This window comes from Scleropages formosus, chromosome 14, assembly GCF_900964775.1.
Source record: "Scleropages formosus chromosome 14, fSclFor1.1, whole genome shotgun sequence".
NCBI lineage: Eukaryota > Metazoa > Chordata > Actinopteri > Osteoglossiformes > Osteoglossidae > Scleropages > Scleropages formosus.
The window spans coordinates 4293819-4319358 of record NC_041819.1 but is presented as its reverse complement, the minus strand read 5'-3'; positions in this window follow the sequence as shown (position 1 = coordinate 4319358).

The window sequence follows — 25540 nt, the reverse complement described above, 5'->3', positions numbered from 1 at the left end:
TGGCGTCCCGTCCTGGGTGTGTCCCCTCCTTCTCCGGCCTTACGCCCTGTGTTACCGGGTAGGCTTCGGTTCCCCATGACCCCGTATGGGACAAGCGGTTCTGAAAATGTGTGTGTGTGTGTGTGTGGTGAATGGTATATAAGTAGTAATAACTACATAGGGTGTAATCAATTTCAGTCAAAGAAGAGCCTTCTGCTGGCATGGAAAGCCAACATGGAACATCCAGGATTGAACTGGATATTCCATGTTGGCTTGGACCTGGACTGAACTGGAACAATAGTACATGGAATTGGATTTATTAAGAAAGTACAGTCATTTTCAACAAGTTATTATTTTTTTTTTCTTGCAGGTTTCTATTAATCTCACAGGCACTTTATCTACTTGTCATAATTGTATGTATGTAACAGTTGAACCACTTTCATTTCCACTGTGAATGTGGAAATACATAAAGTAAGGTAAAAGGTTAACTACCACAATTACTATCATGGAGCAGAAGAATCCTAAACCTTTCTTTAGAGTTTAATAACAATGTTATTTATTGGTAAATAACATGAAACTGGACTGGCTTTGTTAAAAACTATGAAGCAGTCTAAAGGCAATTAATTTTTATTATAAAGGTATTTACAATTCAGGGAATGAGTGCAGTTTAGTGTGAAATGCTACCCATCCTTCCACAGTATGTCCTAAGAATCAAAAAACACGCCTTTTGCCGCTTTGGCATGTTGGAATCACATTGTAGCCCACCATCTGGGATGTTCATAGCCAGCCACTTTTTATTTTTATTTTTTTTTAAATCTGGCAACACATCACAGCCAAACACAAGCTGTCAAGGTAGGCCAAGATTTGGGAGACCACCAGTCACAAAACCTTCCTGGGACTGACACACAGCATCATGCCTCATATTTGTAATCGTATTTGTAATGCCAGCTCCCCTTCCTCGGAAATGGAGGCACATCACACAACCTGCACTACACCGCTTCAAACCAAATGGTGGCTACAGTGTCAAGGCTGCAGGCCAGAGGAAGACATGGAAACCTGGCTGTCATCAAATTTCACTGACAGGTCAGACTGAGATGTGTTTCTGAACATGTCAAGAAGATTCACGGCCAAAGGACAGAAGTTGGATCCTGTTTAGTATTTTATTTAGACTGCGTCAAAAAAAATCTCAAGTGAAGACAATGGTGGTAAAGCACAGAATTACAGAATGGTTTTAGTGCACAGCAGACCAATTTATGTGAAATCCCAGTATGATGGTCCGAGCAGGAATGTCCAGTCTGTGCACAGCTCAGTTTGTAGAGACTGATGGTAGGCTGACTGTACCGCACTAACAATGAAACCCCGGAACCTTGCTTTCATGCCTTCACTTGTGGACTGGTTCAGATTTACAAAATTTCAAGCGGGGAAGACACACATCACCATGCTGCTTATTTAAGAGCTCTTTCTCTGTGAGATGACAAGCAGTCATGCTGCGAATGTCCCACTTGCACTCGAGCCACGTTGGGATGAGCCGAGATGATCAGCATCCTGGGCTCAGACATCAGACAGGAGACATGTCCTTATGAAGGCCCTACAAGTAGAAAGACAGATTCCCATAAGGCAGCCTCTGCAACACATGTCACAGAGCTGCAAAAGCATGTCACAGATGGACAGCTTTATTAGCAGTATCCTTTATTAGCACAGGTTTCTATAATTAATAAAGTTAGCTCTGTTAACATCTTACTTATTATATCAAATAAAATGTAAATGAGAATTCAACCTTTTTGAAATTTCAGAGCTTGCACATGTGAATGTAGTTCATGCTTTGCTGATTAGTGAGGTCCTCAGTACCTCACAGAGTATTGAGTGCAAACTGTAGTTGTTGAATTTTAGCTATTTTTTTATTATTTTAATGGGGTACTTTGAGTTTGGCTATATTCTAATTGTATGTAAAATTGACTCATTTGGTCATACTGTTCATTCAGTTGTTCAGACTAGTTTATAAAAACCACTTCACAAAGGGAGCACTCAGGATCTAGCAAGAGCCTGTAAGAGCCTGTCATCAGTGGAGCATATTATCTTTCACATCAACACTACTGTTTTAGTGTGATGACATTTAACGGTAGAGTTAAAATTCATTTGAAACATTGGTCAATTTGATAGTTTGTACCGATTATGTAACTTACTGTAGCACATTACTATTTGTTTATTTTGCCAATGTCATTGTCAATCATGAACACATGGTTTGAGCATCCAAACCGTCGCCTTTACATGTGGACAGCTCCAAATGGACAGCATCGAAATCAGATTGACTACTTCCTCTGCTAACAATGTTAGAGGAGCTCAGTACAAGCAGTGAAAGCACTCCCTGGTGCCGACTGCGGTTCTGACCATCAGCTACTTGTTGCAAAAGTCAAACTACGGTACAAAATCATCAAAAGATCACCTGCAATGAGACGTTTCGATACCAGCAACATCCCAACATGATATGGAGTCGAGGTAAAAAATAGATTTGAATCACTCAATACAGCTGAAAAAGCTCCAAAGGAATTATGGGAGGAAATGAAATCAATCATAACACACACAGCGGAACAATTCATCCCTTACAAAAAACCAGGAAAAAGACCACAATGGTTTTTAGATGCGACGAATGAAATCGCCAACAGGAGACGAGCAGCTAAAGTCACTGGCAAGCACCGATTTCAAAGTGCTAAATGCAGAATTTTAAAGAGAAGCAAGGCGTGATAAGGAACGTTACTGGAATGAGCAGTGTGCAAAATTGGAAGATGCGTTTATACAAGGTCACACCTGCGAGCTTTTCACCCGTGTAAAGCAGGTAAGAGCACTACTCATGCCCCGCAATGTAGCGACCATCAAAGACAAGAATGGCAAATTTCTAGAGAGTGAAAATCAAATTAAACGTAGGTAGCAAGAGTACACAGCAGAATTGTACGCGGGCAACCAACCAAGTCAAGCAGCTGGTCACAAAGACCCAACCAAGCAAGAACCAGATATTCTGGAGGAGGAGGTAGTCTGGGCTTTGGAACAACTACCAGCTAGAAAAGCCCCGGGCATTGATGACATTACGTCCAAATTACTCAAGCCAGCACTGATCCCAACATTAACAGAGCTCTGCCAGCATATCTGGAAGACCAAATTGTGGCCCAGAGTTTGGACAAAATCGGTCTTAATCCCACTTCCAAAAAAAGGTGATATGCAAGAATGCTGCAATTATCGAACCATCACTCTCATATCGCATGCAAGCAAAATCCTGCTGAAAATCATTCAAAAACTCATGGCATCAGATGTTGAGAAGGAGCTCCCTGATGTCCAAAAATGATTTCATGGAGGACACAGAACCAGAAATCAAATTGCCAAAGAGCCAAAAAAGAAAGCGAATGAATGGGGCTGTACCATAACATCAAGAAAACAAAGGTAATGACAACAGCAGACAACAACACAGTTCACATATCAATCGACAATGAAGAAATCGAATCAGTACAAGACTTCCTTTTTCTTGGATCCAAAATTAACCGCAGCAGCGAATTGGGACCAGAAATCAACATAAGAATTGCACTTGGTTGTAACGCGATGCAAGGAATGGCAAAAATTTGGAAGAGCAAAGCTATTAGCATCGCAACAAAGATCCGAATAACCAACGCAATCGTTTTCCCGATCTCCGTGTACGCATGTGAAAGTTGGACACAAGAAGGTGGTCAGAAGGAAAACTGACGCTTTAGAACTATGGTGCTGGAGGCAAATGCTGTGCATGCCATGGACATCCAAGGTCACAAACAATACAATCGTAGAGCAAGTCAAAACAAAGAAATTGCTGGAGGGCAAAATCACCAGCAGCGGCACCTATACTTTGGTCATTTCATGCAAGCTAATTCCTTGGAAACAACATTAATGCTCAGCATAGTCAGTGGGATGAGAAGAAGAGGACATCCAAGAACATGCTGGCTGGACATCATTAAGGCTGACACAAACATGCCCTTGAAAGAATTAAAAGGTATGGTCAAAAATCGTAAAGCATGGAGAATCATGATCCATAAAGTGACCGAAAGTTGACTTCGACTGAATGGTTAAATCATCATCAACATTGTCAATGGAAACTTACAGGTTAGGTTTGTATGCTCAGCTACATCCTAGTTGGGTAGTTTTTATGGGAACCAATCAATGCTTGCTCATCTAGATCAAATTTAATATAGCAAGGTGGGATTTGAACCCAGTATGCTCCATTTGCTAGGTAAAGATATTAACCACTATACGTGATTCTAACAACTTTGGACTTTTAAAAAATTACGAAAAAAATATTAAAATACAAGCTACTTTCCACTAATGGGACAGTTCAGTTCTCTAACCCTATCTGTAAAGCACTTTCCTTTAATTAGAATTTATTTGCCGATAACAAATAGTTTGAAATCTTCCTTTTGTTCAGAGATCTAAAGTAATAATAGCATTTCATTTTTGCAACAACCTCAAGTGTGCATGGATTAGTTTACCTGCATGAAACAACAGTATTGTAACATGAATAACACTGATGAATTAGCAGATGGAGCACATAGTTTCTGTGGTTCTTTGAGCATTTTTCAAATCAAGGTCCTTGTGTTGCCTAAATAGGCCAGGCCAATAAATGTTCAATGAAATGACATTGATTGACAGCTTTGAAATTGCAGGATGTCAGGCCAGAGAAGCATCAAGAAGGCTACGGGTGCAGGCCCGGAAAGCAGAGGTCATTTGGAACGTTTAGCGCTGTTAAAATGATGTTTGTGGCCTTTCAGTGCCTTTTGCTGTTTACAGCTCTAATTAAAGTGTTGACTTTGTCCACCCACCTGAGGGTTATTAAATTATGTATCAAAACAAATCCTTCCCATGCCCATCATCCCGCTCCGTGTCCATCATCCCTCCCCATGCCCTTAGTGTCTTTTTTTATTAATGAAGCTGGGACAGCGCTAGATGAATTACCTTATTTTGTACAACGTTTGCACTGAGCTCTAATCAGAGCGAAAGAAACAAACAAAATAAAGTGGATGTCCGTTTCTCACACACAAGCACAGACACACACACACATTTGTTAATGGGCGGAAGCAGGTAGGGCAGTGTTGAGACATATATATATATATATATATATATATATATATATATAGAGAGAGAGGGGGGGTGCGGTGGCGCAGTGGGTTGGGCCGCACTCCTGCTCTCTGGTGGGTCTGGGGTTCGAGTCCTGCTTGGGGTGCCTTGCGACGGACTGGCGTCCCGTCCTGGGTGTGTCCCCTCCCCCTCCGGCCTTACGCCCTGTGTTACCGGGTAGGCTCCGGTTCCCTGCGACCCTGTGTGGGACAAGCGGTTCAGATAATGTGTGTGTATATGTATATACACAGTATATGTATGTATATATTTATTATCATTGTGAGTAACTGATAAATGTAACAGCTCTCAAGATAAACTGAAGAAAATGATCAGCTTGACACTGAAATGCCGCACAACCATTTTTTTTTTAAAATTGCACAATTAAACATTCTGCCCTGTACATTGCTTATCAGTCTGTGCACAATATTCCACTGGCGGGACCCCAGGACGGTGAGTAGTGAACTTAGATATTAAAGCAAAGCCCCAGGTTTAGAATAACCTATGAAAATGCCCCATTTGAAAAATTAATGCCACTCCAGATCAAATCAATATAGAACTTTATAGCACTGACATTTTTACCTGCCTTCTGCTTTTCACATTATTGTGAACACCCAGACTCATTTTTATCTTTATACTAATACAAGTACACACACACGCACACATTACTACGTATATGTAGAGATCTTTTGTAAGGGTAACCTATTTCAGAAGTAGATTACATTAGTCTACTTTAAAACACTCTTCCTCCTATTTTATCTTTGATTCACTGCCACATTCACTGTCCCTAATGGAAACAACACACTTGGGGGTACACCATGGATGGGATGCCAGTCCATTGAAGGATTTGTGCATATTTTATATGTTAATAAAGATGTTTCTTAACGTTATTAGGGAGGCCCTGTGACATGGCGGGTTTGGCCTGTGCCTGCTTTATGGCAGCTCTGGGGTTCAATCCTACTTGGGGTGCCGTGCAACGGACTGGCGTCTCGTCCTGCGTGTGTCCCCTCCCTTCCAGCCCTGTACCCTATGTTACCAGGTTAGGCTCCAGTTTGCCGCAATCCTGCTTGGGACAAGCGTTTTCAGACATTGTGTGTATTAACATTATTAGATATTTAATGACATTATTAGTTTCCTTTTATTTTTCTAGTATGACTAGCAAAGCGAAATGAGGGGATCGCCAGCTACATAGAGAGTAACATCATAAACAATGACCTTTACTTCAAAAACTGAAAAAACAATGACAGGAGATGTTATACCTGAAACATACTTGTATATAAGTAACATGTTCTATGTCCAAGGAACAACCTCAACAGGCTAGATAAATATGACTTAAATTCTCAAGGATAAACAAACAATCAAATAAAAAGCTGCTGCCGTTGTGTCATACTTTTGCCCACTGGTGCCATTTCGAGTCATCTGCTGTCATCAACAGACAGTGGAAGCTGTCCCAACCACTTAGAGCGTTGGCTTGACAAGCTGGCAACCTACAGCTAGACCTCATATTATCGCCCCACTGGTCCCAGCTGGCCCCCGCTGGCCATAACGGCACTAATGCTGTCTCATAAAGACAGACAGTGCTAAAACCAAGAGCACTTCTACATTTTTTTAAACTTGCTCGTAATTAAAATGTGAATTCCTTGCATCTTGACAGTGGTCCATTTCTGCCTTTGCGATGATACATGACAAAATAATTCCATATTTGGCACAGTGGAAAGGCAATTACATTACATATATTACATTACCCATTACTGTCTCATGCAAGTTTAATAGGTAACCTACCAAAAGTTAATGGACTGCATGCTGTGTCAAAGCAATTACTTTGTACTCCAAGACATAGGTTTGTATGATACAAAAGCTCTGGCAGGGAACTGCTTTCACCAAAGTGGAGTATCTATTCTGGGACATGTATATTTCAGCCTATGTGCGTTATTAAATTAAGATACATCAATTTTTGGTCACTTAATTTCTTTCTCAAACTTTTCACTTATTACTTATTCATTTCTCTGACACTCTTTTCTCAAATGATTTACACTATGAGATTTGTGTACTAAATGGGTGACACAGGAGCTTGAACAGGTGGCTCAAAGCCCCTGAGCTACTCCGTGGACGTGGGGATCTGCTCAGGATGTGTGGCGTTTGCATGTTTATGTTCGTGTTTGCACTCCATAGTTGTGGATGGAAAAAGACACTGGCAAACTACTTCCACTCGATGACACTTGCAACCATATTAAACTGCAAACATTTAAAAAAATTTTTTAAATATTTGCACAGCTGGGTAATTTTTAACCGAGAAATGCCTTGCTCAAGGATACAAAAGCATAATCCAAGATTTAAATGTGGGTGTTTTGATTGCAAAGCAACTGCTGTAACCATTACATTACTTTGTTTTTTAATCTTTTATAGTTGCCAAGAATAAGTACACTTCTACTCACACACTATGGGTGAACCTGAACAGCATGTCTTTAGAGGAAACCAGAGCACCCAGCGGAAACCCACACAGACACGAGGAGATCATGCAGACTCCACACAGACTGAGTGGGGATTAAACACACTTCCTCTCACACTACCCAGGCACTGTGAAATAGCAGTGCTACTTGCTGTGCCACCCATGCAGTAAAGAAATACAAAAATAAATAAATACATAAAAAGTCTCCATGTTCATTCACCTCTTGTCCCAATCAGGATCTTGGAGGTCAAAGACGCATCCCAGGGTCATTGGGCACAACACTGAGGGGGGTTCACCCTATACAGGATGAACTGCCACTCCGTCGCAGGATGCAACACACACACACACACACACACACACACACACACACACACACACACACACACACACACACACACTACCAGAGGTTTAGTATAACCAATACACCTGAAGTTCATGTCTTTGGTTAAAGGAAAATTGAGTATCTGGAGGAAACCCACACAGACTCAGGCATTGTGAGGCAGCAGCACTACTCACTGCATCGCCGTGCCACCCATACATGAAAATTTGCTTTCAATTAACTTAATCAATACCATTTTAATACATAAAAATTATACAAAAAATATAAGCAATACAAAGAAAATACCTATATGATTTATACATATATATATTTCTGTTTTCATTGCTGGAAACTGTATATGCATTTCTTTTCTCTCATGTTGAATATTAGCTATACCCACTGGGACATCAGTAAGAAAAAAAATACTCAGTAACACTTATTTGTATACAGAACGAAAAGAATTTTTCAGTAAACTTTGCAATTTTTGACAAAAAAATGAAATGTTTTTGTAACTTGAAACTGAGGTGTACCGAAAAACTGCTGTAAATTACTAGTATGGAGCTTCTCCCTTTCTGCCTCTCTACCTCCTGTCTGACTCCCTCTCTCGCTGTGTCCTGGAGGCACCGAAAAGCTGGCCTGTTGTGGTCGTTAACGAGATGAAAGCGCTATGAAATTCACACACGGCACAGGAGAAGACTGGTTCAAGCCTTGTGCAGGCGATGCCCTGGAAATTCCCAGTGTCCTCTTCCACCATGTTGTCCAAAAAGAAAAAAAAAAAAAAGCTTCTTTCCGGACTCATCAAATGAGGCAAAAAGGCTAACCGGTAAAAAAAGTGGATTTCCATCTTCCTGGGCCTTATTTCATCATGCACATAGTGTCTAGACAGATCTAATTTGGTAAGTTGATTTCAACAACTGAGTGTTAATTTAGCTTCACACAATACCTGCCATTCATACCGTTCCTTGTACACCATTTTCAGTTTCAATTAAAACAACCTACGAGTAAATAAAGTGGCGTAATGACCTAAAAGAGAAGCATAGAAAACCTGCTCCTACAGCCATGCCGCCCATACATAACAAATTACTTTCAATTAACTTCATCAATACCATTTTAATACACAAAAATTATGTAGAAAAATAAAAACAATACAAATAAAATAAATACAGATGTGATATGTAATAATTTGATACATATATTTTTTTCTGTTTTTATTGCTGGATGCTGAATCCAGCTTGAATCCAGCTGAGATGAAGAGACAAATAAGCAACAGTTTTACAACATTTTTGCATGCATAAGCAGTATAGGGGTGGCATAAAAGGACAGTGAGGCACACTGACAACTTTTAGTCTGAAAGAGTCACTGTCACTGCTGGCTGGAAATATGTGACAAGTACAGCATGAGTGTGATATAGAAGATAAAGAAGAATAGCAATTTGAAAATAGTTAGTGATTGCATCAACTGACAGGCACATTACAATGGAGTGCAAGAAAGTGCTGAAACAAAGCAGCCTTTCTATTCCAACACAACCACACAGCAATATTATGAGGTGTATGCAACATCGACTACTTCCCATAGAGCGCTCAATATCATTTGCATGTACTTATTGAATCAAAATGCACTCAACAGAAGAAATGTGCTAAAAAATCTTGGGACAATAGAATTTGCACAGAGGACCTTTTCTGTGAACCCTTTAAGACTCTGACAATAGTTACGCCTCCCCCCCGCCCTGACCCCCTGCCCCCCCAATGACACAAGCATCCATAATAAACAAATTTGATGAAAATATTATTTCACTAAATCCTGACTGACTTCATATGGAATGATGTCAAAGACAATACATTTATATTTGCATGTATTTATTTTGCAGACACTTTTCTCCAAAGCGACTTCCAATGAACTCTATATAATGTTATGAGCCCACACACCTTATTCAGAATCAGAATCAGAACCAGCGTGACTTACACTGCTACATACACTGCTTACACTAGGTCACTCATCCATACACCAGTGGAATACACTCTCTCTCTCTGTTACTCAGTAACAACATACTAAGGGATTTATCTTAGTTTTAACATTTAGTTAAAAATGAGGCTGTACTATTTTCAATTTACAGACCCTCTAAAATGCTTTCAAAGACCCCCCCGCCCCCCAAGTGATGCATGGACCCCAGGTTAAGAAACTCAGCATTAAGAGAGTACCTGTTTACTTTATATGGTTTCTTAAGGTTGGACACTAATGTACATAATAATTCCTCTTTCATTCTATGATCTATTAATAATAAATGTTGATTTCTTAAAGCAGCAGCAACTCAACAAAATGTTCTTTCCTAGTGATCCATTTGAACAATTTCTTAAGAATATCTAGAAAAGTATCTTGTTTTTTGGGCATTTGGAAAATTAAAACACCCTTTGAACTCACAGTTTAATTCTTGGTAAACTTTTGGAGCATCTGTTTCCTATCTTCCAAAACTTGAATGACCGTTGAGCTTTCTTGCAGCTTTCAGCAGATCATGTGAATGCCTGTTCCTCTCCCTGTCTATTATGTCAAGGTACACAATCGGGTATAGCTTGCAGTGCCTCCAGATGATCTTGAAATAGATATAACCATATTTTCTGAAGATCAAAGATTAGCCCACATGTATATTATTGTCATGAACTGGGAGGTTTTCTTTGGTAAACAAGACTTTATATTTTAAATGACAATGCATTGGAATTGCTATCCCAGCTATCAGAGTAGCTGAGAACAGCAGGGTGGGATATGATGCCCCATTTCATGAAAACGTTACAATAATTTTTGTGTTTAGTAAGCACTTTTATCCAAAATTATGTATAATTTAAGGCATTTATACAGCTGGGTACTGGCAGAACTCATACTAAGCGCCTTTTACAAGAGTTTAACAGCAGGGTCTATTCTTGAACCAACCTTCAAAATATAACTTTTGTCTATAACTATAGTTGAGCATGTTGCCCTGCAACTTCTGCAATGTTCATAAGCTGTATTACCGATTAATAAAAAGTTTCTGATTCCATTAAATATATTGTAAATGGCAGAGAAGTGACAAAACACAAAAAAGGTACACAAGATAAATATAAAAATATCAGTTGTGCAGGAAAAAAAAAGTTATGTTTGGAGTTTTCAGCATTGAGAGCGCATATATACTCCAATGCTCTTGATTTTTTTTTTTGCTTATGATGTTTTAGTTGTTTCAAGCATTATCTATGTGAATTCACTGTATGTGTTCTGGGTATGAAATCTTCTCTTCTAAAGAAGTGAATGGAGAAGGCAGAACAGACTGAGTTATTTAAAAAGTATAAATGGGAAAAAAACATTACTTTTCAAATACACACACATTTTCAGAACCGCTTGTCCCATATGGGGTCACAGGGAACCGGAGCCTACCCGGTAACACAGAGTGTAAGGCCGGAGGGGGAGGGGACACACCCAGGACTGGACGCTAGTTCATCGCAAGGCACCCCAAGCAGGACTTGAACCCCAGACCCCCCAGAGAACAGGACTGCAGTTCAACCCACTGTGCCACTGCACCACCGCACCTTCTGCTCTGTGTGAACACTGACACTTGAAATACACAACCTTTAACACCGGTTTGGAGATGTTTTTGGTATTTCCACTTGACTCTCTCCACCATTACATAAAAAAGTAATTTTCACAGAAACTTAGATTTTGTGTGATGCTCAAGGCAAGGCAAGCATGGATGGTCCATGTAATACATACTTTTGATGTAAAAGTGCTCTTCTTTAATGGAAAACCCCTGTATTAGAATAATTGAGTTTAAATGCCGGTGGCTTTCTGGTCATGCTCTTCATTTATTTACAACCACAGTACCTGTTATCACCTCCCAATATGCGCAACTCTGAACTTTATGTAATGATCATAGTACCGTAGTGAGCTTTTTGGAAAAGCTTCTGCAGTACAAGTTGATGGAGTGTCAATCCGTATTTATTTATATAAGTCTTTATATCATGTCTACTGGTTATTTCATTTAACTGTTTTAAAGGGACACCTACTTCTGCCTACATAGAACTTCATCATCATCGTCATCGTCATCATCATCATCATCATCATCATTATTATTATAAGCAATGATTTTAACAGCTCACACTGATAAAGTACATAGTTATTTATTCATCTCGGGTTATTTTTACTGGAGCAATTCAGGATAAGTGCCTTGCTCAAGTGTAATACAGCAGGAGCAGGGATTTGACCTGGCTCTGAACACAGTGCTACTTGCTGCCCTTGGAAGCCTTAACTTTCATTGTGCTTGAGGCATGAGTGAAGCTTTTCCAGAAAGAAGAAAAAAAAAGGATCACTTTGGTGTTTCTCATTGTCCCCTGAATGAGTTTAGCTTCAATGGTCACCATAACATTCTCTATGGCAAGCAGCTCACTTTCACTATTTACACACCTGAACACACTTGGCTAGTCAAGGTTAAGGAGGAAAGCTCTGGCACTTGGACCGAAATTGGACGAGTTAATCTAAAAGTCATTTTGTCAGAAAATAGTAGCATAGCAAGGGGGGTGTGGTGGCGCAGTGGGTTGGCCCACAGTCCTGCTCTCCGGTGGGTCTGGGGTTCAAGTTCCGCTTGGGGTGCCTTGCGATGGACTGGCATCCCGTCCTGGGTGTGTCCCCTCCCCCTCCGGCCTTACGCCCTGTGTTACCGGGTTGGCTCCGGTTCCCTGCAACCCCGTATGGGACAGGTGGTTCTGAAAATGTGTGTGTATAGTAGCATAGCAGTAGGCCTTGTGCTGTGTTACATTATGAATTTCCAAGCACTGATCCGTTGATTGTGTGTGTGAAATTTGTTCAACCCTGTGGGTTTTATTCATAAATAATGAGCATGGAGATATATTTTAGACATAGGTATTGAAATGTATGTATCTTTGCTAGATGGAGAAAGTAGCCAGAGTATTAATCTGATTCAGACCCAGTTTACCCAAAAAAAAAAAAATGGAATTCATTAAAATATTCAATATTTCATAACATGGAATGAATGGCTGTGTCAGAAAGAGAATGAGTTGGTCAAGAGATATAACTTACAACACTGGGTACATCATAATATTTGTTAATATTAGGAGTCAAAGCTGTTTTACTGCTGGTTAAACTTAACATTCACATTTGCTTAATAGTTTAAAACTAATTGTAAAACATGGATTTTGCCACCTTTTTATAGTCCATGCATGACTGTTCAACGAGCATTGATCAGTCAGGTACATGCTGGAAACACAAAATCTTATTCAGATACAAAATACAGTTGTAAGATTCTCACTAAAACACCTCCTGATTGAAATCATGGCTGAGTAATTATTACTGTTTTGAATCAAAAGTTATTAACAGAGTAATACACACACAAACGAATTTTTGAAAATATCCTTAGATGAAAATGGTTAGAGGTTTTTTTTTTTTTTTTTTTTTTTAAGCATGCCCTCTGAATTCTGTTTCATCTTGTTATAAATGGATAGAGAGGATGTAACTCAGTCTGTCTTCAAAACCCACAGATGTGCTTTCACAGAGTTGGTCTCTGAAGTGTTATGTTGCAGGATGCCTTCGATGCAAGGTTATATTCCTTGCATGTTAAACGTGCCTAATAAACTCCTGGGGGAATCCGGAATATCTCTAACACTATTAACTCCCTATTTTTATGCAAATAAGGAGATTTGTGATCCCCTGTGGAAGCTTATTTTTTGGCTGTATCCTGTCAATGTAAGCTATTAAATGGCGTGAATTGCCTAGAGCTGGAAATGACTGTAGATTATTTCAATTTGGGATGTGACATGTGTAAAGTTACTTCAGAGGGATGCGAAACAAAGTTCGAAAGAATCAGATTAAATAGGGATTATCACGCACAGCAAAACTTATCATTTGCAGTGTGCCCACCTACACTGCTGTTTGGTACCAAAACAAGGTGCTGCTGTATTATTCACTCCATCACCCCAATACAGTTTACAGATTATACAGATAAGATTTTAAAGTTATGAATGCTGAAACAAACTGTAATAACCATGATTGTAAAACATATATGTTAGAAAAAAATATTCCTCCTATCTCTAAATGCGTTGTGTACAGGAGTGTGCAGAATTTTTATGAAACAATATATTCATCAACACCTGCAGAATGTTTTGAAAAAGCACGATTAGTCAAGCACATCTAACAGTTTTCTTTCATGAAGAAAGCTGTAAATCTTGACTGAGTTCAAATCAAATATCTAATCAGCTTCTTGTAGACAAAAGTAACAACTGTAATGGAAAATGCATATACATATACATATACATACATACAAAGTTCTTCATCTGGCCAGCCTGTGTTTATTTGCTCATGAAAACATTATATAACACTGGAATGATGTAGAATAAACCTTAATATATATTAAAAAAAAAAAAAAAACACCAACACCTGAAATATGTCTTGGCACTGCGAAAGGGCCCATGAGAAAGTGGGAAGACCGTATAAAACTCCACACAGGCTGAGTAGGATTCAAACCCACCTCTGAATCCACAGCCATAGATGTTTGAGACACCCATGTCACCTGCTATACTATTGTAACACCCTTAATTAAAATGTAAAATTTTCTTTATTCATTTCCTTAAACTTGTCACTACCAGTAGATCTGTTGCCCGATGTAGGTTTCAATCCATCTTAATTTGTGTGGTGTTTGCATATTCCCCCTGTGTCTCCAGGTGTTTCCAATGAACAGGGTGACTGTTGTCCACAGTATGTAACTACTGTATGTGTGTGAATGTGTATGTAGTTACCCTACAACAGACTGCCATCCCATCCTGGGTGTTGCCCTTCAGCCTTGTCCCCAGAAACTCCAGTTGCACCTCCCGGATCTTGACCAACACAAGCAGTTAATGAAATGAGTGAGTGAGATTTTCTCAAACCTGTTGTCACGTCTCTAATTCTCAAAGCAGTTACATTTATTCATTGCTTCCAGAAATGATTGCAAATGTCAAATTGAATTTTCAACTCCTCATTTTTTAAAATCTGAACCAAATTGAATTACCTAACGAATTCTAACATGACTAATCTTTTCCCCATACTTAGCTGTATGTAAACTGCAACCACTACGTAATATACATTCTTCAGGTTGGCAGCAAATAACAATGCTGACAATTTGCACGCTTCAGGTATAATTATACACAGCTATACTATCATCTCTGTCTGTATGTAGTTTCCAGGTTTCTAACCTCTTTGCATGGATTTCCTCCAGGTGTGCTAGTTCATCTAGTCCAGAGATGTGTTTTTCAGGTGAATTTGTGACACGAAATTAATTGTAGTGTTTGAATGTGCGATTAAATGTCTGTATGTCTGCCCTGACATACCCTGCCTCATGCTCTATTTTTCGGGGATAGGGTCTGGACCACAGTGACCCTGCATTAGATAAATATTTATTGGTAGTGGATGATTGTGGATCCACTGACAGTGGATGTTAAGATGTGCATCTACCTAGTTGTTAACGATTGCTGATGGGCACAAAAGAAACAGATTAAAGAAATGATTGTGGGCATGGCATGGATAGGTTCTCCTATAAAAATGTCCTACAATAAATGATGATGATGGTGGTGATTATGATGATGATGAATGGCGGAAAAATTTAATTAAATTATCATATTTTATCAATTGCAACAAACAAATACCTAAAATACCTACATATATATATATATATATGAATTAATGAATGAATTAATATGGGTGCCACAGCTCGCCGTGATCCTGCCAGACAAATAGTTGTTGACGATGGTTAGTTGGTTTTTCTTAATCTTTTTTTTTTTTTTTTTTTTTTTAAATTTTTCAGGGAATGAATATAAAATAATACTAGTGTAAGCTAAGCAACAATCAATATAGAATATTTACATTAATTTTTTCTACATTAAATTTAAAATCTAAGGCTCAGTTTCACCAGTCAACTTGGTGTAGGAGTAACGATATCTATTTGACCTTTTTGGTAAACTCTGAAAAGGCACTCCACATCAACTTGTTCCCCATAGCACACTGTGTAAGTTTTGTAGAAGAGAGATGCGTCCTTTTCAAATGTCAAGCAGACCTGTTGCATGGCACTCCGATTAGGACCTCGGTCTCTAATGACCTTACCGATCTAAACACCTGCTCCTTTTTTGGGCCACTGGACACTTTATACTGAAGGTCCCCTGGATGGCGATTTATTATTCCTCACCTTCAACACAGATGACATTGCCATCATTCTTGTGAAGCTGCCAATGATCTTTTGTGTGCGGCTAAAAATAAAAGCGAGTTACGGGAGAAGCCAAGGCACCTTCCTGCCAGCAACATGAGCCGTTCTTGGGCTCAAGGGCCACCAAATACACAAAAAGTCAAAATTTGTCTTGGAGGCACAGTGAAGTCCACAAGGTCTCTGGAATAATCTTCTCAGTGTTACCTCAAACATATCATGCTTAGACAGGAGTTTTTGCCCTACACATATGTACATCTAATGGTACACCTATATGGCACCTTGCCAAGCAGACATTAAATCAAAATATTTATTAAGTCAACATAAATTCAAAACCAAATCATGAGACCATTACATTTACATACACATTTACTTAGCAGACGCTTCTCCCCAAAGCTACTTATAATGAACCCACACACCATATTCACCAAGGTAACTCACATTGCTCGATATACTACTTTTAAATGGTCACTCATCCATACATCATACCATCCATTCCATAAAATATGAATATGATAAATATTATTTGGCAGGTATATAGTGAAAGTTTCTGCTTTAAATGTAGATTATGCTATAGAAATCACAATGTGATTTACATGTCAACTTAGAGTATTTTTTGTATTCTTAGCCCTATCAATAGTGGGTCAACAGTTTGGCCTTCCTTCAGCTGCAGGATTAATGCTTAACAGGTCCTGTCAACATCTTCCCCTGAAAGAACATGACCAAAAGTGATAAATTGCCCAGTTGTCTGAAGGTTAGAGTTGATTTGCAAAAAGGGCAAGTCAGATTCCTGCTCTTGTTATTATCATGATTCTACTCATTGATATACAGCACACTTTAAACAAAGGGGCATGTCTTCTTTGTAAGAATGTAAATATGTGTCAGAAGCATACAGTCTGTGTTACAAGACTGGCCTTTTCATTTAGGCAATTATTTCCTTGTGATTCTGGAGTGTTAAGAGTAACAGTTTAACTATATTAATAAAGTTATATTCACTCACTGTTGCTTGTAAAAATTGTACCTGCAGCTTTTTTCCCCTCTGCCTGGCAAAGGGAAACTTGTTTACATAAGGTATTCTGCAAATGGAAGAAATAACCACAGTAGTGTTGTAATTATTTTTCATTTTTTATTCTGCAGTCAGTGAAAATGATTTCTTTATGTCTCTCATAATAAACACTGCATGCTTGATGTGCTAAATGACAAGGTCAAAATTTCAGTAAGAAAATAAACATTCTTCTTCTTCCTGTTCCACCCAGTTCGGGAAACGTTATTGAATCAGAACTGAGAGTCTTCTAGGAGGACTGGACCGTTGTTATCGCGGCAGAGTCGAAACATATCTCATCGCAACAAGGCAATCCCGAAAGGAGCAAGCAGAGATATAATGGGCATGAAGATTAAATTCCCCTCCAGCTGCTGAGTGGGTGCCCACACCTGCGGTGTGTTGAAACAAATCAGCCGGGCGCAGTGGGGGTGACTGGATCCGATGTTGACTGTGCGACAGTCCACGGGGAGACAGAAGACCGCGGGCTCCTGAGTTCTCATTTCAACACCTAGCATAAATTTTCTGGGCGGCTGAAGCGGATGCTGAAAGTGACCCCCCTTGAATGCCATGAGTGCCGCATTAATAGGATGGAAGAATAACTTCTGCATTATTATTTCCTCTCCTTGGGGGTGAAAGCTCGAGGGGGCGACTTTCAGTGCCACGAGCACAAAGGGCGTTACATTATCATTACGTTTAATGGAATATGCCCGCCATTAAATAATAACGGTTGGGCAGCCATGGCAAAGCGATGCATTGTCACTAGGTGAGTTCACCCTTCTCCTCCTGTCCTCTGTGTACCACTCTCATGGTGGGAAAACATCATTTTTAGCTGACTGATTTCATAAGGAAAAAAGGTATCATTTAAAACTTTGACTAATATCTTTATCTCAATTTTTCATCACCAAGGAAATGTCCCAGTGTTTTCCTTTTCTCAAACTAATTTTCAGGGTTTGAACTAAACCTATACTTGGTTCACTGGATTGTCTACACTTTGATTCTCTGACAGTGAGGGGATACTGATAATGTTTATTTTTGTCTCTCGGACTAACAGCAGTTGGGATTTCTTTGTTTTCCGCTGTCCCTGTGATCCGAATGGGCTTTTGGGTATGTTTCACAATTTGGTTGGCTTTGCTTTAAAAATAGACCTAATCTGAGCATAGCACACTTCTCGAATGCACTTTTCTGAGTTATTTGGTCTGTAAGCTCCAAGATCAGTGGACTTAGGGGAGCATTTTTCAACTCCTGAGCTCATCTCCTGAGTGTTTAGCACTTGTAATGATAATGGTTTTAAGGTTTATTACCAATCCTATACGTGGGCTTTGATTTCTGGTGCTTATATATAGTCTGAGTTAAGAGGAATCTAATACATAGGGGAGAGCAGAGCCAGTGGGAATGACCACAACTCGTTAGAGACAGTAGCAAATTTACTACAATGAAGGAATCAATAAGATGCCAGGATCAACTTCAATCAAAACATCCACATAGAGCGTAAAATAGCTGGCGCTAAGAACAGAGATGAAATAGTGGAAAATGTCAATAGTGATAAGCAGGTATTTATCAACAGAACCTGGAGTAGCTTCTGTCAAACCCTTTAAAACCATCAGAATTGATGGATTCCAGAACAGCCAAGGAAAACAGGGATAGCACACCAAGCATAAAATTGAATCCCAGCCAATGGCCCTTTGAAAGTGGACCACTGTTGTTCTGATTGGTAGACAAATGTCAATAAAAGGAAAAACCCTTATGCCAATGTATGAAAAAAGTAACCCTGATTCAAATGCAGAAACTTGCAAGATTTAATCCAGCAGAATGTGACAGGTCTACAATGGTTGTATTGAGCTCAATTGAAAAGTAGCTATTCAATAAAATGTTACATCCTATTAGAGTAGCTGTAGGCCACAAATGGTGATACACCTGGACATTACACCAGTCACAGGCTATATTTAGTCATAAAGAACTAAGTTATGGAAATATCAAGTTTTTTTTTTTTTTTTTTTTTAAATTATTGCATTAACATGCATATTATCTTTTAATGAGTTATTGTATGAGTTTTGTGAGAGTTACTGGCTCTGTCTGTGTGGTTTTTGGATGTACTCCCTGAGTTTGTATGCTTTTTTCCTGATGCTTTGATTTCCTCTCTCAATCCACACAGACCAAAGATGTTTTTGCGTGAACTGGTGACCACAAATTTACCACAGTTGTGTGAATGTGCGATTGAGCGATTGACTGTCCAGCAATGGGCTGGAGACCCATCCAAATTATACTCTGCCTCATACCCTATGCTTCTAGTATTGGCTTCAGACCACCCTGACCCTCTATTAGGACAAACAGCAATAATTCAAAAATAAAAATGTAACAAAATTCTTAATGAGTAGATTGGAAACAAAGAGGGGCGCGGTGGCGCAGTGGGTTGGACCGCAGTCCTGCTCTCCGGTGGGTCTGGGGTTCAAGTCCCGCTTGGGGTGCCTTGCGACGGACTGGCGTCCCGTCCTGGGTGTGTCCCCTCCCTCTCTCCAGCCTTACGCCCTGTGTTGCCGGGTAGGCTCCGGTTCCCCGTGACCCCGTATGGGACAAGCGGTTCTGAAAATGTGTGTGTGTGTGTGTATATTGGAAACATTTAAAATTTAGGTAAGCCGCTGTGGGGGTGCGGTGGTGCAGTGGGTTGGACCACAGTCTTGCTCTCCAGTGGGTCTGGGGTTCAAGTCCCCCTTGGGGTGCCTTGCGACGGACTGGCGTCCCGTCCTGGGTGTGTCCCCTCCCCCTCCAGCCTTATGCCCTGTGTTGCCGGGTAGGCTCCGGTTCCCTGTGACCCCGTATGGGACAAGCGGTTCTGAAAATGTATGTGTGTGTGTGTAAACCGCTGTCCCTTACACTCATGCTTATACTTACTCACATTCCGAAACCTCTTGTGGCATTCTAAAACATACCTCGGAAGCAGGGAGTGCCAGGTCAAGGAGGATACACCCTAGACAGGATGCTAGTTGACCACAGGGTAGTCACATGCACACATTTACATGCTACAGGCAGTTTGGAATCACATAACTTTAGTCTGTGTGAGGAAACCAGAGCATTTGTAGGCAACCTCTGCAAGTATGAGGGAAACATGCAAATTGCACACAGAGTGAGCTGTATACTGAGCGTTCAGTGAGCATGACAAGACCTGCATTATCCAGCAGAAAATTACATAGTAGTGTAAACAAGTCAGGAGAGACTGAATAATATGTCAGCATGGGAAATATAGTGGTTATATATGGGGAAATACTACAAATTTACTTTCTAAAATCCACAATCTAAAAATCGGAATAGGCCATTCATAAATTAATAATACTGAAATAATACTAACACTGACATCTTAAGAAAATTATCCAACTCTGCCTCATTCAAAGCATGTTTAAAAAAAGGGATCATTGCTATGCCTGCTATGTCAGCTATCCGTAATGCCGAATAATAATGTTACTTTATATTTACTGAATTCACCTACAAACAAAATAAAAGCATAGTGCTATTTTTTTTTTTTTAAATCACCACTACCAAGCCTTTTATGCTACAGTAGTGGCTCAGAATTTTCTATAAAACTGAACTGAAAATATTCAAACACTTTGTCACAGATGGGGATTTTTAGGAAGCCTACTGACCATAATGAACTGTAAATACAATGTAAAGAGGCTGTAGAATGGTCTCAAGTAAGTGAGTAAGACTGGGATGCACAGAATTAAAAAAAAAAAAAAAAAAAAAGGTACAAAAAGGCCATGAAAGAGAAGCAAAATAAGTTCCATGCCAATGATCGACTAATCTTACAGGAAGCCGTGCTGCTAAATATACTGGACCAAAGCATTCTCCAAGGCCTGCAGGCGAGCAGCAAATTCCTCAGAAGAGCCAAGCAGCTACAATGACGAGAACAGCAAGAGCTTTGTTTCCCAACATTTCTTGAAGTCACTTCCGAAACAAATCACTCACCTCTGCAATGTCAAGTACAAGGACATGTATCACTCTATTAGTCAACAAAGCAGTCTGTATTATAATGAATAATGAAAAGCAGATCAAATATAATAATAATAATAATAATAATAATAATAATAATAATAATAAAAAATTATTATCATAGTATTAAATGATCATAGAATTAAAATGATTTTAGAAGAAATAGCAAAAACGCATTTCATTAAACTTTTTTGATATGTTTGTTAAATAAGCAGGTCACAGCAAATCTAAATATAACAAACTCTGTGGTCGAAAGTCAATTTATAAATTAAAGACACTTTATTTATAGAAGGGGATTTGAAGTGCTACTTTTTCAAGCACACTGTTTAATCAGCCTTGTTATTTTTATTTCCAGTATTGCAGGATCAATGTTTCCTTTGTCTGAGACCCTGCCAGCAAATGTCATTTCTTTTCATTTCCCATTTCACTTATCTTTAGAAAACTCCTATTCATTTATTGCTGCTTAATTAATATATTATCAGCCCATTAACTGCTTACTTCTGAAGTGGAGAAATTATTCCTTTAATGGTAGTTAAAGTTCCCTATGAAGGCTGAATCATATGTTACATCCAAGAAAAAAAGATATTTTTAAGTCTGAACTCGATGAAAATGACTAAAGGCATCATTTTTATGTGCTTCCAAGGGAAGGGATATTTCTTGGAAACATCTCATTAAATTTGCATCTTCCATTTCAGATGACATTATTGATTTGGATATTTAAAACATTTTCAAGAAAAAAGTAATAAAAAAGTCACTATAATTATTAATAACATCTTCCTTTTAATTAAGAGGAGTTTAACAGTTCAGAATCAGTTCTAGGGATTCATAAATATATATTTAATAATTTCTATTAAGCCTTCTAGTCTATTATTACATTAGGCTGAGGCTGTGTCATAAAATGTTCTCACAATGTAATTCCAGGATGCCCTCAGAATATTATTTCACTGGCTTGCTTTTTAATAACAGATTCATCAGTTGAATGGATACTTCATAGCAAGTGTTAGGAAGTAGGTGTTCTAGACAATGGTTATCACATCGTTTTACCATGATTGGGGGTAAAAAATAGAAATCCTGATATTCTGAATCAACCTAACACCTTTTAAGTTGCAGGCAGACATGAGCCGTCACTAGGTTTGCAAGGTCAAATTTTCTTTGATTTCCCCAGGCTGTCTTCCCTGCTAGGCTCATCTTTGCCATCCAGCACTGACGAACACAGTCTTTGAGCAGTCTGTTAAAGAAAACACGGGAACAGGTGAAACACACCTATTGGGCCGTCAGGAGCCATTGCCTGAGCCCGTGTGATGTTCTTTCACCTTAGCCTCCTCTGTGACTGCCACTGGGTGTCCTGAGCTGATCGGACACCTACAGCATTGGCTCCTTCTGCAGTGCTTTGGATAGTGTCAAACCCCAGACTGATGCCGTCATTGTGCCTAGGTGAATAGAAGGGCAGTACACACCACGGTGGTTAAGGACACAAACGTTGCAGGTTTGAGTTTCGGAGGAGCCCTGCTGGTGTGCCCTTTGGAGCTGCTTTAGTTCAATCGCTCCTCTATAATTTCTCTCTGTATAAGAGGGAAAAATGATTTTTTGGATGGAAATCAAATATCTATAAAATAATTGATCACAATTAATTATATTAATTAAGCACAGCAGCACATACATAGTATGACCATTGATTTCAAAGAGCATATCATTCTGCTTCATAGCTTTAACATTTTTGGTTCATTTTCATTGAGAGCAAAATGAAAGTATACCTGCAGAATTGCGCCGATTGCTTATGTTTTTTTTTTTTCTTTTTGTCCACTTTCTAAACCTGGTTGGGCTGTTTTCTTTTAAATGTAACACTAGTCTTTAGGATTTATTCTGCTTGTCCGATGAGAGTCGTGGTGGTCTGAGACCTATCTCTGATGCAAAGCTAGAATAAACCCTAGAATGGACACCATCTTAGGGCAATCTCACTCACACACACACACACACACACACACACACACACACACACAGACATTCAGTCGTGTGTTCACACAGTATGGGCAAATTACAGTCACAAATTAACCAGAAACATGTCTTTGGACTGTGGGAGGAATGAACACATAGTTTTTAACAAATATTTTCATAAAGTTCATCATAAAAACAAACATACGCTCCACATTAGCTTGAATAAAAAATGAAATGTGAAATGTCAATAGACGGGTGCCAAATACCTGAAAAAGAACAGTGTTTCATTTCAGTCTTTTAAAATAATTAATAACAATAATAAGCAATCAATTCAGTAATAGGGGGTGTGGTGGCGCAGTGGGTTGGACCACAGTCCTGCTCTTCGGTGGGTCTGGGGTTCGAGTCCCGCTTGGGGTGCCTTGTGATGGACTGGTGTCCTGTCCTGGGTGTGTCCCCTCCAGCCTTGTGCCCTGAGTTGCCGGGTTAGGCTCTGGTTCCCTGTGACCCTGTATGGGACAAGCGGTTCTGAAAATGTGTGTGTGTAATTCAGTAATAAATTACTTTCTAATTTACATTTCTGGCACATAATAGAAACATATTTCTGTATCTGATGCCTTACACCTTCAATCTATTGTGTTCAGATCTTGGATTTTCTGGTCTTTGTTCATTTCTTTTACATCTGCATCAGTTCCCATACACAGCACAAGACACACACACATTTTCGGAACTGCATGTCCCATAGGGGGTCGCGGGGAACCGGAGCCTACCCGGTAACACAGGGCGTAAGGCCAGAAGGGGAGGGGACACACCCAGGACGGGACGCCAGTCTGACGCAAGGCACCCCAAGCGGGACTCAAACCCCAGACCCACCAGAGAGCAGAACCCGGTCCAACCCACTGCGCCACCGCACCCCCCAGCAGAAGATATCTGCATTTATTTCTTACTTTCTATTCAAGATTCTCCATTGTTTTCCATTTTTAGATGCTGGCATGCTATTTTGTCAAAACAGTTGTACATAAATCACACACACAGACACACACACACAGACACACACACACACACACACACACACACACACACACACACACAGTATTAAAAAAAAAAAAAGAAAAAAGACAAAAACACAAAACATGAGCTTAAGGGAGACATTGGTTTATTCACTGTGGTGAGCAGAAACAGATTCAATAAGGAGGGAAATAAGCAATTGCTGTCCTCTCAATGCCGGGTATGACAGAGGTGCAGCAACAAAGCTGGAACCTGGTGTCACAATCTGGCACCTCTGAAGCAGTAATGGAAACAAATAACCTGGAGCCTTCTTCTTCTGACAGCTAAGAGTGACAGGATTAGGCAGATAGTGCAAGCTTTGAAGCAGCTGGAGAGCTGAGCAGTGACTGGATGTCCTGCTCATTAAAAACGGAGGTCTTCTGCACTGGATGAAGGGTGCTATCACTACTCTTCGAACTGTGAGAGAACTCACGGCCCAGCTCGGTCACCAGCTCCTCATTGCCCTGCCAACATACACCGCACACACACCCCAACACCCGCTGCTCGCTTTCTGGTTTGCGGTGTCTTGGGACGTCCTTCCTGTTCTGCCAAGCACAGTGGTCGCTGTGATTGAAGTGCAATGCAGTTCCCCCAAGGACAGGGATGTTAGACTGATTGATCTAAGTATAACCTAAGCCCGTCGTAATAAAACTTGTGATAATATTTTCCTTTCATGTTGTTCTTCTGAGTGATATAGTGGTATGTTCAATTAATTTCTACTATGCTGTTTAGGTTCTTAATACTGCATTTCTGAATTTCAGATCATTTTGTCACCCTCAGTTATACTCTAAACTTCTTTCATGAACAAGGAGGCTCTGCATGTCAATCACACATTACTTTTGATTAATTTAAAATGTCTTTTTTTTCTCTGATGCTCACAACCTTCCATACTTTTGAACCCCATCTAAGAAATTGATCTAAATATTCATGATATTTAGTAATGTTTTGAGATGTGACAAGATGGGGGACTTCAAACTTAAGCCAGTATATGTTGGAAACTGTGTTCAGTATTCAGTACAATCAGTCAATAACTAAATGAGAAGTAAAACTTTCATGTGAGATGAGAATACTTTTCAGCTTCCAAAAGTACAGAAGGAGAATGATAGCAGTATAAATACAGCATCCAAGAGAAAATGTACACATGGTCACCTGTAATCTCTTTATAATAGCAGGGAGAATGATTAGTCTTTTTTACATTCTTCAGCACACTGTACTTTGACTCTTGTGCTGCATGCAGAAGTGATTACATGCACATTTATTCATTTAGCAGACACTTTTCTCCAAAGCAACTTCCAATGAACTCCATATAGTGTTATCAGCCTACACACCTTTTTCACCAAGGTGACTTACACTGCTAGATACACTACTTACAGTGGGTCACTCATCCATACTGTGGGAGGGAACCGGAGCACCGGGAGGAAACCCACCCAGACACACGGAGAACATGCATGCCACCATGCCGCC